At 39.7% G+C, this 15,828-nt stretch overlaps 1 protein-coding gene across 1 annotated transcript in view; it reads left to right on the top strand.

The window, feature by feature from the left end:
* Nucleotides 1-15,828, top strand: part of LOC135523449 (ribosomal protein S6 kinase alpha-2) — a 58,190-nt gene that overhangs the window by 1,376 nt on the left and 40,986 nt on the right. Inside the window, exons 2-3 of the mRNA XM_064950123.1 lie at nt 3,868-4,049; nt 5,142-5,249. The gene's annotated coding sequence lies outside the window, so the exon portion shown is untranslated. The remainder of the gene's footprint in view (nt 1-3,867; nt 4,050-5,141; nt 5,250-15,828) is intronic.

Below are 15,828 nucleotides of genomic sequence, written 5' to 3'. Positions count from 1 at the left end.
CAGCATGGGATAGTCACCCACACGAGCACTCATGGCCTCATTCCTCAGCGCCGCTATAGCCAGGGTGGTTTCCTCTTGGTAACGGTCCTAAGCCACATCTCATCTCGGTAACGGTCCTAAGCCACATCTCATCTCGGTAACGGTCCTAAGCCACATCTCATCTCGGTAACGGTCCTAAGCCACATCTCATCTCGGTAACGGTCCTAAGCCACATCTCATCTCGGTAACGGTCCTAAGCCACATCTCATCTCGGTAACGGTCCTAAGCCACATCTCATCTCGGTAACGGTCCTAAGCCACATCTCATCTCGGTAACGGTCCTAAGCCACATCTCATCTAAGGTAACGGTCCTAAGCCACATCTCATCTCGGTAACGGTCCTAAGCCACATCTCATCTCGGTAACGGTCCTAAGCCACATCTCATCTCGGTAACGGTCCTAAGCCACATCTCATCTCGGTAACGGTCCTAAGCCACATCTCATCTCGGGTACGGTCCTAAACCAGATTTTTGTTACGTTACAGCCTTATTCTACAATGGATTAAATCAAAACAATTCCTCATCAATCTACAAACAATACCCCATAATGACAAACAAAAATGTTTTTTATTTTATTTATTTTAAAAAATTGGTTGTTTACATAAGTATTCAGACCTTTTGCTACAAGACTCAAAATTGAGCTCAGGTGGATCCTGTTTCCATTGATCATCCTTGATGTTTCTACAACTTGATTGGAGTCCATCTGTGGTAAATTCAATTGATTGGACATGATTTGGAAAGGCACACACCTGTCCATATAAGGTCCCACAGTTGACAGTGCATGGCAGAGTAAAAACCAAGCCACGAGGTTGAAGGAATTGTCTGTAGAGCCCCGAGACAGGATTGTGTCGAGGCACAGATCTGGGGAAGGATACAAAAAAATGTCTTCAGCATTGAAGGTCCCTAAGAACATAGTGGCCTCCATCATTCTTAAATGGAAGAAGTTTGGAACCACCAAGACTCTACCTAGAGCTGGCCGCCCAGCCAAACTGAGCAATCAGGGAGAAGGGCCTTGGTCAGGGAGGTGACCAAGAACCCAATGGTCAGTCTGATAGAGCTCCAGAATTCCTCTGTGGAGAACCTTCCAGAAGGACAACCATCTCTGCAGCACTCCACCAATCAGGCCTTTTATAGTAGAGTGGCCAGACGGAAGCCATTCCTCAGTAAAAAGCACATGACAGCCTGCTTGGCACCTAAAGGACTCTCAGACCATGAGAAACAAGATCCTCTGGTCTGATGAAACCAAGATTGAACTCTTTGGCCTGAATGCCAAGCGTCAAGTCTGGAGGAAACCTGACACCATCCCTACGGTGAATCATGGTGGTGGCTGCATCATGCTGTGGGGATGTTTTTCAACGGCCGGGCCTGGGAGACTAGTCAGGATCGAGGGGGAAAGATGAACGGAGCAAAGTACGGAGAGATCGTTGATGAAAACCTGCTCCAGAGCGCTCAGGACCTCAGACTGGGGAGAAGGTTCACCTTCCAACAGGAACACGACCCGAAGCACCCAGCCAAGACAATACAGGAGTGGCTTCGGGACAAGTCTCTGAATGTCCTTGAGTGACCCAACCAGAGACCGGAGTTGAACCCAATCGAACATCTCTGGAGAGACCTGGAAATAGCTGTGCAGTGACACTCCCTATCCAACCTGACCAAGCTTGAGAGGATCTGCAAAGACTGGGAGATACAGCCCAAATATAGGGGTGCCAAACGTGTAGCATCATACCCAAGAACACTCAAGGCTATAATCACTGCCAAAGATGATTCAACAAAGTACTGAGTAAAAGGTCTGAATAAATATGTTAATGTTAAATATCTAAACACTTGTTTTTGCTTTGTCGTTATCTTTTATCATAACAACGTGGAAAAGGTCAAGGGGTCTGAATACTTTACAAATGCACTGTTTTTCCAGCAGCATACTATGATTTGATATTGTCAAAAGCTGCACTGAAGTCTAACAAAACCACTCCCACAATTGTTTTAATTATCATTTTCTCTCACACAATCAGTAATTTCTGTAAATGCCATCCGTACATGGTGAATGTCCTTCCCTATAAGCGTGCTGAAAATCTGTTAATTTATTTACTGTAAAATAGCATTGTATCTGGTCAAAAACTATTTTTTTCCAAAAGTTTACTAAGTGTTGGTAACAGGCTGATTGGTCGGCTATTTGAGCAAGTGAAGGGTGCTGTACTATTCTTGGGTAGCGGAATGACTTTTGCTTCCCTCCAGGCCTGAGAGCACACATCTTTGTAAACTTAGATTGAAGAGATTGCAAATAGGAGTGGCAATATCGTCTGCTATCATCCTCAGTAATTTTCCACCTAAGTTGTCAGACTCAGGTGGCTTGTCATTGTTGATAGACAATACTTTTTTCACCTCTTCAACAGTCACAAAATTGCAATGCTTGTCTTTCATAATTTGATCAGTTAAGCTTGGATGTGTAGGTTTGGCATTTGTTCCTGGCATGTCATGCCTAACTTTGTTAATCTTGCTAATGAAAAAATAATTAAAGTAGTTGGCAATATCAGTGGGTTTTGTGATGAATGAGCCATCGGATTTAATGAATGATGGAGCTGAGTTTGCCCTTTTGCCCAAAATTTCATTTAAGGTGCTCCAAAGCTTTTTGCTGTCATTCTTTGTTTCATAGTGTAGTTTCTTCTTTTTAATTCAGTTTAGTGACATGATTTATCAATTTGCAGAACGTTTGCCAATCTGTTATACAGCCAGACTGTCAAGACTCGGGTCTCCAGTGTGAGAAAGAGTCACTTAGCAAACTGAGCCACTAACAGTAAGCAGAACCCAGAAGATGAGGCAGACACAGCAGTACTTGAGATGGTGTTTTAATAAAGTAAAAAGGAAAGTTCAGGCAAAAATATAAATCCACAATGTCAAAAGTAATTCCAAGAGAACAAAGGTAATCTTCCAAGTCAAAAGGTAAATACACAAGGTGGTAGGTACAGCAGGAAAAAGGCCTCAAAAGAGAACAAAAACAGAGTACCACAAGCGAGTCCAACTGGAGCAACAAATGTTTACAGCATCGCTGGGGCTGGGTGCTAACATTCAAACTCAGAGCAAAGAACTGAGGAAAACTAAGGGTTTAAATACAATCAAGGGAAATGAGGCACAGGTGCAAATAATAACTGGGAACAAGGGAAAACAAAAGGGTCAAAAAGCACAATGGGGGCATCTAGTGACCAAAACCGGAACAACCCTGGCCAAATCCTGACACAGACTTTGTTGCCGTTCCTTTTGCCTCATCCCTTTCAACCATAACATATTTTTCAATTCACCGGGATTATTTTTTTTTTTTGTCATTTTCTTAATAGGTGCATTTTTATTAGTAACTGGAGAAAGCAGATTAATAAATGTGTCAAGTGCAGTGTCTGGTTGCTCATCATTACACACCACAGACCAGCAAATATTATTTACATGATCAACATAGGAATCACTACAAAACCTGTTGTATGACCTCTTATACACAATATTAAGTCCAGCCTTTGGAACTTTGGTTTTCCTAGATATGGTAACATTGTGATCACTATAGCCGTTGGATTTGGATACTGCTTTACAGCAGATTTCTCTATCATTAGTAAAGATGTGGATGATTTCATTCTCTATAGCCAGGGTGTTTTTCTCTTGGTAGAGGTCCTAAGTCAGATCCAGTCAACTGGCTTTTAATCAGTGTGAATTCATGGGAGCTAGTACCAGAGATAATGGTAATGACTGATAGCAATTCTGTCTGCCGTTGAAAGCAATCATTTTGTCATTCACTCATCTGTGGTAGATGAGAGCTAAGATCCTGTGTTGTCTGCCCTTCTTCCTGTGAAGACAACTGGGCCGAAAGGAAGTCATTTCACCTTGAGTCATCGCTGTTTCTCCCTGACCAGAGTGAGCGGTGAAAGTAAGGCTGATTTCGTCTTCGCCTCGTTGACCGAAGATGAGGGTCCTTATGAAGAGCTCCTGAATACACCAGAGGATAGTTTAATAGAACAGTATTTGTGTTTTATATGGTGAGTATTTGATATCCTTTATTATGAATATAAGAAAAACAAGTGGATACATAGTGAGAGTATCCAGCTCTCTACTGTAATGACATATAATCTGCATCAATAGAAAGGAGGAGTTTGTAGGACTTGTACAGAGAACTATATACTGGCTAACTGATGTATATGCAGTTTAGCAATTTCGTCATAAATTTTGTTCTGGAGGCAGCTCTGCAAAATGGTCACTAGCTGGCACAGTCACATTCATAATTAGATTTTAAACCTAACCTTAACCACACCGTTAACCCTAATGCCAAACTCTAACCTTAACCACACCGTTAACCCTAATGCTAAACTCTAAACTTAAATTAAGACCAAAAAGTTAATTTATGTTTAGGTTAATTTTTTAATTTATAGCCAATTTTGACTTTGCAGCTAGCCTATCTAAGGGGACATTAATCAGTTCTGCCTCCAGGACAAGACTCATGACAGTAAATGTCAAGCTGCAATGTATACAGGACCAATATATGTTGTAGGTGTTAGTAGTCCAACAAAGATGATATATGCAGAGTTCCTATATATTTCATTAAGCAGCTGTGTAGTCCTCAAAACCACATAACCTAGAAATGCATTAATGTCCAGTGCTCTGCCTGTCCTCCTAAATCTAGGTAAATGACGGTAATCCTTCAGTGATACACCAGTCAAACACAATAAGAGAGATCTGCTGATTTTCAGACAAATCTCTATTTCCCAGGAAATGACACTGATAAAGAGTCTCCACTGGCTAGCCTGATTTATCAGCCTTCACCAATGCATTTTATGGTAGTGAGTTGATTAAATCTATAATTGCAACTCACCTATGCTGTGATTAGAAATATTAAGTTATATTTTATCGTCAGTCATCTAAGGAATCACAATATTTCAAGGAAATGAATAAATACATGATAAGATCTTGCTACTAGTATACCTCATTTGGGGGGCTTATCTAGGAATATCCAGGTGCAAGATGCTGTATTAAACGTGTGCAGCTACACAGGTGAGATGAAGGGAGGCATATCTTTTCACAGCAGACCTATAAACACAGCCAGGGTGACCACTGCTCCATTACTCACTCTCCAGAGAGCTGAAAGAACAGGGGACGGACATGAAGACTAGACAGATACGGGCGGCTGACATTCTGGGTCCTGATGGATTGCTCTCTATGGATCACAGCACCCCTGGCTTTGGGTGAGATAAGCGTAATCAGCCACAGGTCAGACCTGGCTACTTCTCCACCTCTGTATCTCTGTCTCCAAGCATTCTATAGCTCGTATGTTCCATGCTTAACAAAAGTCCTTCCAGCCAATTAGTCACAGCAAAGCAGTGCCTAGGCAAGGGTTTGGGACCGCACTGATAACCATGGCATTTCTCATTAATGTGCAACCTGATATTTGAGGGTCAATGTGTAATGGCCAGTCTTTCGGGATAATTACATTTTACTTATGTAAAAGACATTTCTTTTCACGTGAGTGAGCATGAACGATGGCTCAAATGATGTGCTCAGTGAATATATTAAGGTACCTTCTTAAACAAGATAAATGTTAAGCCGTACTCTGTATCAGAGATTTGACACATGTATTTTAATTAATGTCTACCTCTAACAAGGAACAGTATTATGACTTGGTAATTCAATACAGTTTAGGTGAATGTCAAATCCTCTGAAGGAATATTTAAATCTATAATATGATTTAAAGAGTACAGCAATGTGGATATACTACTACAATCCTCCCATTTCATTTATGGTATGAATTGAACATAAATGTAAGGTTCTGATATACTGTAAGGAAATATACATCTGCATTACTGTATGTGCAGGCTAAGGTTCAGATCTACTACTGTATTCAGACAGTTATTATGCTTCAGCTCCATGGGGACCGGTGCAGTATGGGAGACTTACATAATCTGTTTGAAAGTTTACTTGATTTCTTTCTGCTAATTTCTTTGTGCTAAACGGCTTTGCATTGGTCTGAAATACAGATATGTGCCTCACTCCAATGCTAATTCTCTGTATAATGCACAGTAAAAACTGTTCACACTGCACTATACTACTATTTATGGGGAATTATGCATTATAGTTTGTCCTGTGTAATCCTCTGTTTAATCATGAATGTCTGAATTAATGTGATCAGAAGATGAATTGATAGTTTCTGTCAGTGGCTGTCGTGATGTTTAAGATGAGGGAGCATATATATATATTTTTTTAAATGAGCATGGTCTTATTTCTATTACAGCATATTGGATAACTGTCATTCATATTCCATTCACCCAGCTCAAGATAACATCGATAGGTTTAGGCTACTACATGACGCTCAAATGTACCCTATATCTATCAGAAGGCTGTGACAATCTAGCCTATGAATGAAAGTTTACAGCGTAGGTGCACACAGGTCGAGAGAAAAACTTTGAGTAATTAAGGTGACAGATAGCGACACATTCAATCCCGCCTTGCAAACTTGCCTGCAGCTAGCTGATATAGGGTGTAATCATTAGACCAATAGTTACAAACGAGAGTTTTTATTGGACAAATTCAGGTATGTTTATCCCTGTTTCGTTCCGTTTGCTTCCATTTTAAGAAATGTTTTTCAACATAATCAGAGGAATGAATACACCCCTGATCACACGTAAACACAGTTCACAATCATAGCAGCCACATACAAACGGCATGATAATTTTGCTCGTTTTAGAATTCCTTCTCGCATCTACTCGCTCTCCGTCTTCTCACCTTTTCCCTTTGCTTGGGGACTACATTGCACAACACATGGATGGTTAAATCAATGAGGCACTGAAATTAACATGTTTTTCTTATTGAAAATCTATTTCCTTACTAATGGGTGTCTAGGTAGTGCAAGATTTCGTTTTGGCTGTTTCCTTAATTGATGTTGATTTGTATCTGTCATAGTCTGATCCTAGAGGAAACATGCACATAATTATTATCAGGAAACACAGCACTGATGCCCAAATCTTTGAAAAATAATGCTTTAAAAAAAAGCTATATCATCATTCTTCAGCATAATAACACAGCTCCGATCCGAACACAGCACCAGCTCTGATCCGAACAGCTCCAGCTCTGACACAAACACAGCACTGAAAGTCCACACCCCCTTCAACTTTTTTCACATTTTGTTGTCAGTACCTCAGTTTCATGCATTTAAATAAGGACCCCCCCACACACACACACTTATCTACACACCATACTGCACACTTTTAAGGAAATGTTGTTTTTTGTGTGTGTAAAAAAATACATGTGTGTGTGTGTATATGTGTGTGAGTCTGTTGGGATAGCTCACTACCAATTTTGCACACTTAAATTTGGAAATATTTGAACATTCCTCTTTACAAACTGTTCAAGCTCTGTCAAGTTCCTTGGGGATCGTTAATGGACAGCAATCTTCAAGTCATGCCACAAAGTTTTGATTGGAATTAGGTCTGAAGGGGCCATTCAAGGACATATCCCTTTTTATTCCTTAGTCACTACTGTAGCTTTGGCTTGTTTGCTTTGGGCGTTGTCATGGTGAAAGGTGAACTTCCGTTCCAGTTTCAACTCTCTTGCAGAGGTCATCAGGTTTTCCTCAAGGACTTTTCTGTACATTGCTCCATAAATTGTTCCTTCTATCCTGATAAGTGCCAGTCCCTGATTGCCATAACATGATGCTGCCACCACAATGCTTTACAGTAGGGATGGTGTTCTTTGGGTGATATACAGTGTTGGGTTCGCAGCAAACGTAGCGCTTTGCATTTAGACCAACATTTTACATTTTGGTATCATCAGACAAAACTTTGACACATGGCTACAGAATCTCCTGAGTTCTTTTTTTAGCATACTTCAAACAGGATTCAAGGTGGGCTTTCTTGAGTAATGGCTTCCTTCTTGCCACCCTACCAAACATGCTTGGGGGTGTTTATTTATTCCTTGTGTTATTATTTTTCAAAAAAATATATATGTATAATTCTCTCTGCATTGTTGGGAAGGGCCCGTACGTAAGTAACCATTTCACTGTTAGTCTACACCTGTTGTTTACAAAGCATGTGACAAATACATTTATTTGATATTGTTGTCACATGACCACTTTGACCAACCATAAAACCTTGTAGTTCTTAGTCTTCTACTTGCTCGGTCATTCAGTTTGGAGGGATAAAGGCAAGGTATACACCATCCAGCTCCTTGGTGCTCATGGTTGAGTGTTTGCTTTGCAATTCACTACCCAGCAGAGGGAACCTACAGCAACTGCTGAATTTATCCTGAAATCAAGCGAATAACTACAATTTAACACCGGTGCGTGATTTTGAAGGTGATTGGTTACACCTGAGCTAAATTAGGATTGCGATTACACTGATCCAAACAAGCTATATAATTTTTTTTATTTAAAAAAAATTCTTCAAATTATATATTTTTTAATTTGAATTTTTTTTTTACCTCGAAGTTGTGGGGTAGGATGTGTAGATCAATAAAGGGGAAAAAACTATTTTAATTCCAGGCTACAGTATACAGTGCATTCAGAAAGTATTCAGACCCCTTGACTTTTTCCACATTTTGTTATGTTAGTCTTGTTCGAAAATGTATTAAATAAACAAATGTCCTCGTCAATCTACACACAATACCCAATAATGACAAAATGAAAACAGGTTTTTAGAAATGTTTGCAAATGTATAACAAATTAATAACAGAAGTACCTTATATTCAGACCCTTTGCTACGAGACTCAAAATTGAGCTCAGGTGCATCCTGTTTCCATTGATCATCCTTGAGATGTTTCTACAACTTCATTGGAGTCCACTGGTGGAAAATTCAATTGATTAGACATGATTCGGAAAGGCACACACCTGTCTATTTAAGGTCCCACAGTTGACAGTGCATGTCAGAGCAAAAACCAAGCCAGGAGGTTGAACAAATTGGGAAAGATCTGGGTAAGGTACCAAAAATGTTATGCAGCATTGAAGGTCCCAAAGAACACACTGGCCTCCATCATTCTAAAATGGAAGAAGTTTGGAACCACCAAGACTCTTCCTAGAGCTGGCCGCCTAGCCAAACTGAACAATCGGGGGAGAAAGGCCTTGGTCAGGTAGGTGACCAAGAACCCGATGGCCACTCTGACAGTTCCTCTGTGGAGATGGGAGAACCTTCCATAATGACAACCATCTCTGCAGCACTCCACCAATCAGGCCTTTATGGTAGAGTGACCAGACGGAAGCCTTGTCACTCTACCATAGCCTGGCCAGACAGAAGCCACTCCTCAGTAAAAGGCACGACAACCCGCTTGGAGTTTGCCAAAAGGCACTTAAAGGATTCTCAGACCATGGGAAACAAGATTCTCTGGTCTGATGAAACCAAGATTGAACTCTTTGGCCTAAATGCCAACCGTCACGTCTGGAGGAAATCTGGCACCATCCCTATGGTGAAGCATGGTGCTGTTGGCAGCATCATGCTGTGGGATGTTTTTCAGTGGCAGGGACTGGGGGACTAGTCAGGATCGAGGGAAAGATGATCAGAGCAAAGTAGAGAGAGATCTTTGATGAAAACCTGCTTCAGAGCGCTCAGGACCTGTCACACCCTGATCTGTTTCACCTGTCTTTATGCTCATCTCCACCACCTCCAGGTGTCACCCATCTTCCCCATTATCCCCTGTGTATTTAAACCTGTGTTTTCGGTCTGTCTGTGCCAATTCGGCTTGTATGTTCCAAGTCAACCAGCATGTTTTTCCATTGCTCCTGCCTTTTCTATTCTCTTTTGCAAGTCCTCCCGGTTTTGACCCTTGGCTGTTTTCTGGACTCTGTACCTGCCTGACCTTTCTGCCTGCCCTGACCCTGACCTTGAGCCTGCCTGCCACACTGTACCTCTTGGACTCTGAACTGGTTTTGACCTTTTGCCTGTCCACAACCATTCTCTTGCCTACCCCTTTTGGATTATTAATACATATCAAAGACTCAAACCATCTGCCTCCCGTGTCTGCATCTGGGTCTCGCCTTGTGCCCTTATAGGACCTCAGACTGAAGTTTCACCTTTCAACAGGACAATGACCCTAAGCACACAGCCAAGACAAAGCAGGAGTGGCTTCGGGACAAGTCTTTGAATGTCCTTGAGTGGCCCAGCCAGAGCCCGGACTTGAACCTGATCGAACATCTCTGGAGAGACCTAAAAATACCTGTGCAGCAACGCTCCCCATTCAACCTGACAGTGCTTGAGCGGATCTGAAGAGAAAAATGGGAGAAACTTCCCAAATACAGGTGTGACAAGCTTGTAGTGTCAGACTCAAGAAGACTTGATGCTGTAATCGCTGTTAAACGTGCTTCAACAAAATACTGAGTAAAGGGTCTGAATACTAATGTAAATGTGATATTTAACTCTTTTTTTATGTCTAAAAACCTGTTTTTGCTTTTTCATTATGAGGTATTGTCTGTATATTGATGAGGGGGGGGGAACAATTTAATCCATTTTAGAAAAAGGTGTTAACGTAACTCAAATGTGGAAAAAGTCAAGGGTTCTGACTACTTTCAGGCTACAAAAGGTGGACTTTTTGAATGGATGGAGTAGACTTTCTATAGGCACTATATTTGAACAAGTTGCTGATGTGACAGTCTCTTCAGTGTATTCCAGAAGTTTTGAATTGTAAAAATGCAATACATACTTGGAAGGAGCATGGTTTAGGATCCACAGCTTGATGTACTGTACTCGCCTTATTGGATGTGATCAATGTGTCTTGGCAATGTAAGTATAGTAGATAGGTTCCACACAACACCAGTAGGTTCTATGAGGAATTGTTTGCATGATAACTCCCACATTCCATCTGTATTCTCAGAGTGAGATCAAGTCCAGTATAATTATATGCTGTCCTAATGGCTGCTGTACAAACTGAAGTGGTGACTGAATTGTTTTTTACACCGCCTGGATCTAAAATGAAGAATTTCCACATAGCGTGTCTTCTTGAACAGATGCTTAGAACATTATTTCAACTTGGAAGATTTACTGTAATGGGAGTGCTGCATCATGAATCCCAGTCAGATATAAGAAACCAAGATGGTTCGATCCCTTCCAGGTAAATTACTGTATGGAAAGCGGGTATGTTACTACAGACATGGTAAAGCTTTTTGAATAATATCCTCTGGGTTTTTTTGTGAAACACGGCAGCAACACTTTTGCTATACAGTTGCTCTAAAGGGAACATTTTAGGTGCTTATATCCACTAAAGCAGAACCGGAGGACGATATTTGTCCGGGGTCTGGAACATAATTGTAATAATTTGTACACTGCAAATAGACCACCAAAAAATGTGATTGTATTTGAAGGTAACAATAATGTTATACTTTGATTACATTGAGACATGAACAAGTCTCTTGTTTATTTGTGGGAACAGATTTCCTTAATTAAACACATTTTTAGCTGAATTACTGGTGATTTTAGTCTTTTTGTTTTGTCAAAAACTAAAATCCCTAAAAACTTTAGGAGGCATAAAGAAAGCACAAAAGCATATTCTTTGAAGTCTTGACACTGTCATTGCAAAATAAGGTGTTGACTTTTTAAAGTGGGTTTACATTTCAAATCCTGACATTGTTTTGAAGTGCCACCGGTACTTAATATAGTCACTGCAGTGACTCTCCATAGATATGAACGATTGGTTTTGAGACCTTTATTATCTTTGTCAGACAGTACTCCTTGACAATCTAATTTAAAGAGTGCATTCTGTCTTTGGCTTTTTCTAGGTATGATGTTGTGTGCCAGTGCCACATTTGTGGATGACTCATTATCTCGTTATTTTACCATTTCACAGATATTAACATACGGACAGATTCTAGCAGGATCACTTAGATGTTTCTGTTTGTACTTGCAAATATCACACCGACCAGGGCGTAATAAATTGCAGTCAATCCCGCAGATGGCCCCACCCACCAAGGCGTAATAAATTGCAGTCAGTCCTGCAGATTGCCAGAGGCAGAGATAAGTCATGCATTGTGATGTTCAAAGGAATTAGATAATATGGAAATGTTCACATTTACTGTAGACAGACGACCTGCAAAGTATGCAAGCCTTGTCGACTATAAAAGTATGGCTCTGCTTTAAACGAACAGCAGCTGTCGACGCTGACGAAATGTAAACGCTTTATGGAAGAGTACTACATTTGGTCTTTGTAAACAACAATAATTTGTTCACCGTAAGATTTGGTCAAATTGTCAAGATTCTTAAACCCGCTCCTCTTTTTCAATTTTCGCCTAAAATGACATACCCAAATCTAACTGCCTGTAGCTCAGGCCCTGAAGCAAGGATATACATATTCTTTGTACCATTTGAAAGGAAACACTTTTGGAAGTTCGTGGAAATGTAGGAGAATATAACACAATAGATCTAGTAAAAGATCAGTAAAACATTTTTTTTTTGTACCATCTTTGAAATGCAAAGCAAGGCCATCGTGTATTATTCCAGCCCAGGTGTAATTTAGATTCTGGCCACTAGATGGCAGCAGTGTATGTGCAAAGTTTTAGACTGATCCAATGAACTATTGTATTTCTGTTCAACATTTTGTATCAAGAATGCCCAAATTTGTAATTTATTTATTAACTTCATTCTCAAAATTGTGCACTCATTTAAGCTTTCTGACAATATCAGATATATCTCTGTCCTTGGAAATGTTCTTGTTACTTGCAACCTCATGCTAATATCATTAGCCTACGTTAGCTCAACCGTCCCGTAGACGGGACACCGATCCCAAAGAAGTTTAAATTTACAGGTGTATGGGAAGTTGTGTATGTGCTCTGACAGCTTCTGGTGTCCTGTCCTCCCAAGGCCTCTGGATCAGGGATAGATCAGAGATGTCCTCCCATAGCCTCGGAATTATGTACAGTACATAACACATTATTCTCAGAGACATTGTCCCCTTTATGAGAATGAAAGTAAGCATCCCTATAAGGCCGGTAACAACCGTTACCACTGTTTGGTTGTACTTCTGATACAAGTGCAATCTAATCCCACCAGTCCAAGGCATAGGCAATGTCTGGATGTTCATATAAGCATTTTGCAGTGCATGCTCTGATGGATGTGGAACATCTGAGTGTTGGAAAAAAATGAAATCCACTGTGCACTGGGTATTTCTCACCTCGTTACCTCTAAGCTGCACATGCAGGAGACATTTTTTTTTATATTTGAAGGTTTCAGTGAGGGTGACTATGTAAGCATCATCAGATTTGTACATACATTTCATCCCTCCTTGTTTAGAACATTGGTTTGGGTACCACTTTAACCAGCTGCAAAGACAGCCTCACTATAATGTAGGCCTAATGCATGATTTCATAAACAATCTCTACACAGTAAGCCTATTTAAAGTTGTTTGTGTATTTGTAATTGCCCTGTGATGACCCTCTATAGACACAGGTCATTGGGTTAGGTTGTAGGCCTCTATAGAGACAAGTCATGGGCAGAGCCGGCTCCAGGCATAAGCAACATAAGTGGTCGCTTATGGCCACCAGCCGCTAGGGGGCCCCTGACAAAATAAGTAAATAATAATAATATTTTAGGAACTCAACTTACTATTAAGAGTTAGAATAGTAGAATACAGAGGGTGCAATTTCTAAATTTGGTGCATCAGCAGTTTCTCTCTTGTTATGTCAGTCACTGACAATCACCCTATTAGCATGTCAGCAAAAACATTTTAGACTGGTAAATTAGTCTAGCCAGCTATAGTGCCTTCAGAAAGTATTCATACACCTTATTCAACATTTTGTTGTGTTACAGCCTGAAATCAAAATGGATTAAATATTTGTTTTCTCTCTCCCATCTACACACACTAACCCCATAAACCCCCAGATTTTTTGCACATGTATTGAAAATAAAATACTGAAATATTTAATTTATATAAGTATTCACTCCCCTGAGTCAATACATGTTAGAATCACCTTTGGCAGTGATTACAGCTGTGAGTCTTTCTAGGTAAGTCTCTGAGAACTTTGCCATCCTGGATTGTGCAATATTTTCACATTTGTTTTTTAATTCTTCAAGCTCTGTCAAGTTGGTTGTTGATCATTGCTAAACGGCCATTTTGAAGTCTTCACATTAATTTTCAAGACGATTTTAAGTCAAAGCTTTAACTAGGCCTTTCAGGAACATTCAATGTCATCTTGGTAAGCAACTCCAGTGTATATTTGGCCTTGTGTTTTAGATTATTATCCTGCTGACAGGTGAATTTGTCTCCCAATGTCTATTGGAAAGCAGACTGAACCAGTTTGTCCTCTAGGATTTTGCCTGTGTTTAGCCCTTTACCTTTTTTTAATCTTTAAAACACTCCCTACTCCTTGCATATGACAAGCATACCCATAACATGATGCAGCCACCACCATGCTTCAAAATATGAAGAGTGGTACTCAGTGATGTGTTGTTTTGGATTCGCCCTAAACATAATGCTTTGTATTAATTTCTTTGCCACATTTTCTGTAGGATGCATGTTTTAGAATATTTTTTTCTGTACAGGCTTCCTACTTTTCACTCTGTCATTTAGGTTAGTGTTGTGGTATAACTACAATGTCGTTGATCCATCCTCAGCTTTCTCCTATCACCGCCATTAAACTCTTAAGTGTTTTAAAGTCACCATTAGCTTCATGGTGAAATCCCTGAGTGGTTTCCTTCCTCTCCAGCAACTGAGTTAGGAAGGATGCCTGTATCTTTATTGTATTGATGGTGGATGGTGTATTGATACATCATCCAAAGTGTAATTAATAAATTCACCATGTTCAAAGGGATATTCAATGTCTGCTTTTTACCCATCTACCAATTGGCAGTGGTGGAAAAGGTACCCAATTGCCATACTTGAGTAAAAGTAAAGATACCTTAATAGAAAATGACTCAAGTGAAAGTCACCCAGTAAAATACTACTTGAGTAAAAGTATTTGGTTTTAAATATAATTTTGATACTTAAGTACATTTTTGCAAATATATTTACTTAACTATCAAAAGTAAAAGTATAAATCATTTGAAATTCCTTATATTAAGCAAACCAAAACGTACAATTTTATTTTTTAATTAAGGATAGCCAGGGTCACACTACAACATGCAGACATAATTTACAAACAAAGCATTTGTGTTTAGTGAGTCAGAGGCAGTAGGGATGACCAGGGATGTTATCTTGATAAGTGCGTGAATTTGACCATTTTCCTGTCCTGTTAAGCATTCAAAATGTAACGAGTACTTTTGGGTGTCATGGAATATTTATGGAGTAAAAAGTACATTATTTTCTTTAGGAATGTAGTAAAGTAAAAGTTGTAAAAAATATATATAAATAGCCAAGTAAATTACAGATACCCCAAAAAACTACTTATGTAGTACTTTAAAGTATTTTTTAATTAAATACTTTACACCACTGCCAATAGGTAAACTTTTTGCAAGGCATTGGAAAACCTGCCTGGTCTTTGTGGTTGAATCTGTGATTGAAATTCACTGCTCAACCGAGGGACCTTACAATTATCTGTATGTGTGGAATACAGAGATGAGGTAGTCATTCAAAAATCATGTTAAACACTATTATTGCACACAGAGTGAGTCTATGCAGCGTATTATGTGACTTGTTAAGCAAATGTTTATTCCTGAATTTAGGCTTGCCATAACAAAGGGTTTGAATACACATTTCAGCTTTTCATTTTTTATTAAATTGTAAAAGTTTCAAAAAACATAATTCCACTTTACCTTTATTGGGTATTCTGTGTAGGCCAGTGACATACAATCTCAATTTAATCCCTTTTAAATTCAGACTGTAACACAACAAAAAGTGGAAAAGTTCAAGGGGTGTGAATAC

The sequence above is a fragment of the Oncorhynchus masou genome, chromosome 31 (assembly GCF_036934945.1).
Source record: "Oncorhynchus masou masou isolate Uvic2021 chromosome 31, UVic_Omas_1.1, whole genome shotgun sequence".
NCBI lineage: Eukaryota > Metazoa > Chordata > Actinopteri > Salmoniformes > Salmonidae > Oncorhynchus > Oncorhynchus masou.
The sequence above is the reverse complement of the archived record's forward strand: the minus strand, read 5'-3'. Positions and strand labels throughout refer to the sequence as shown.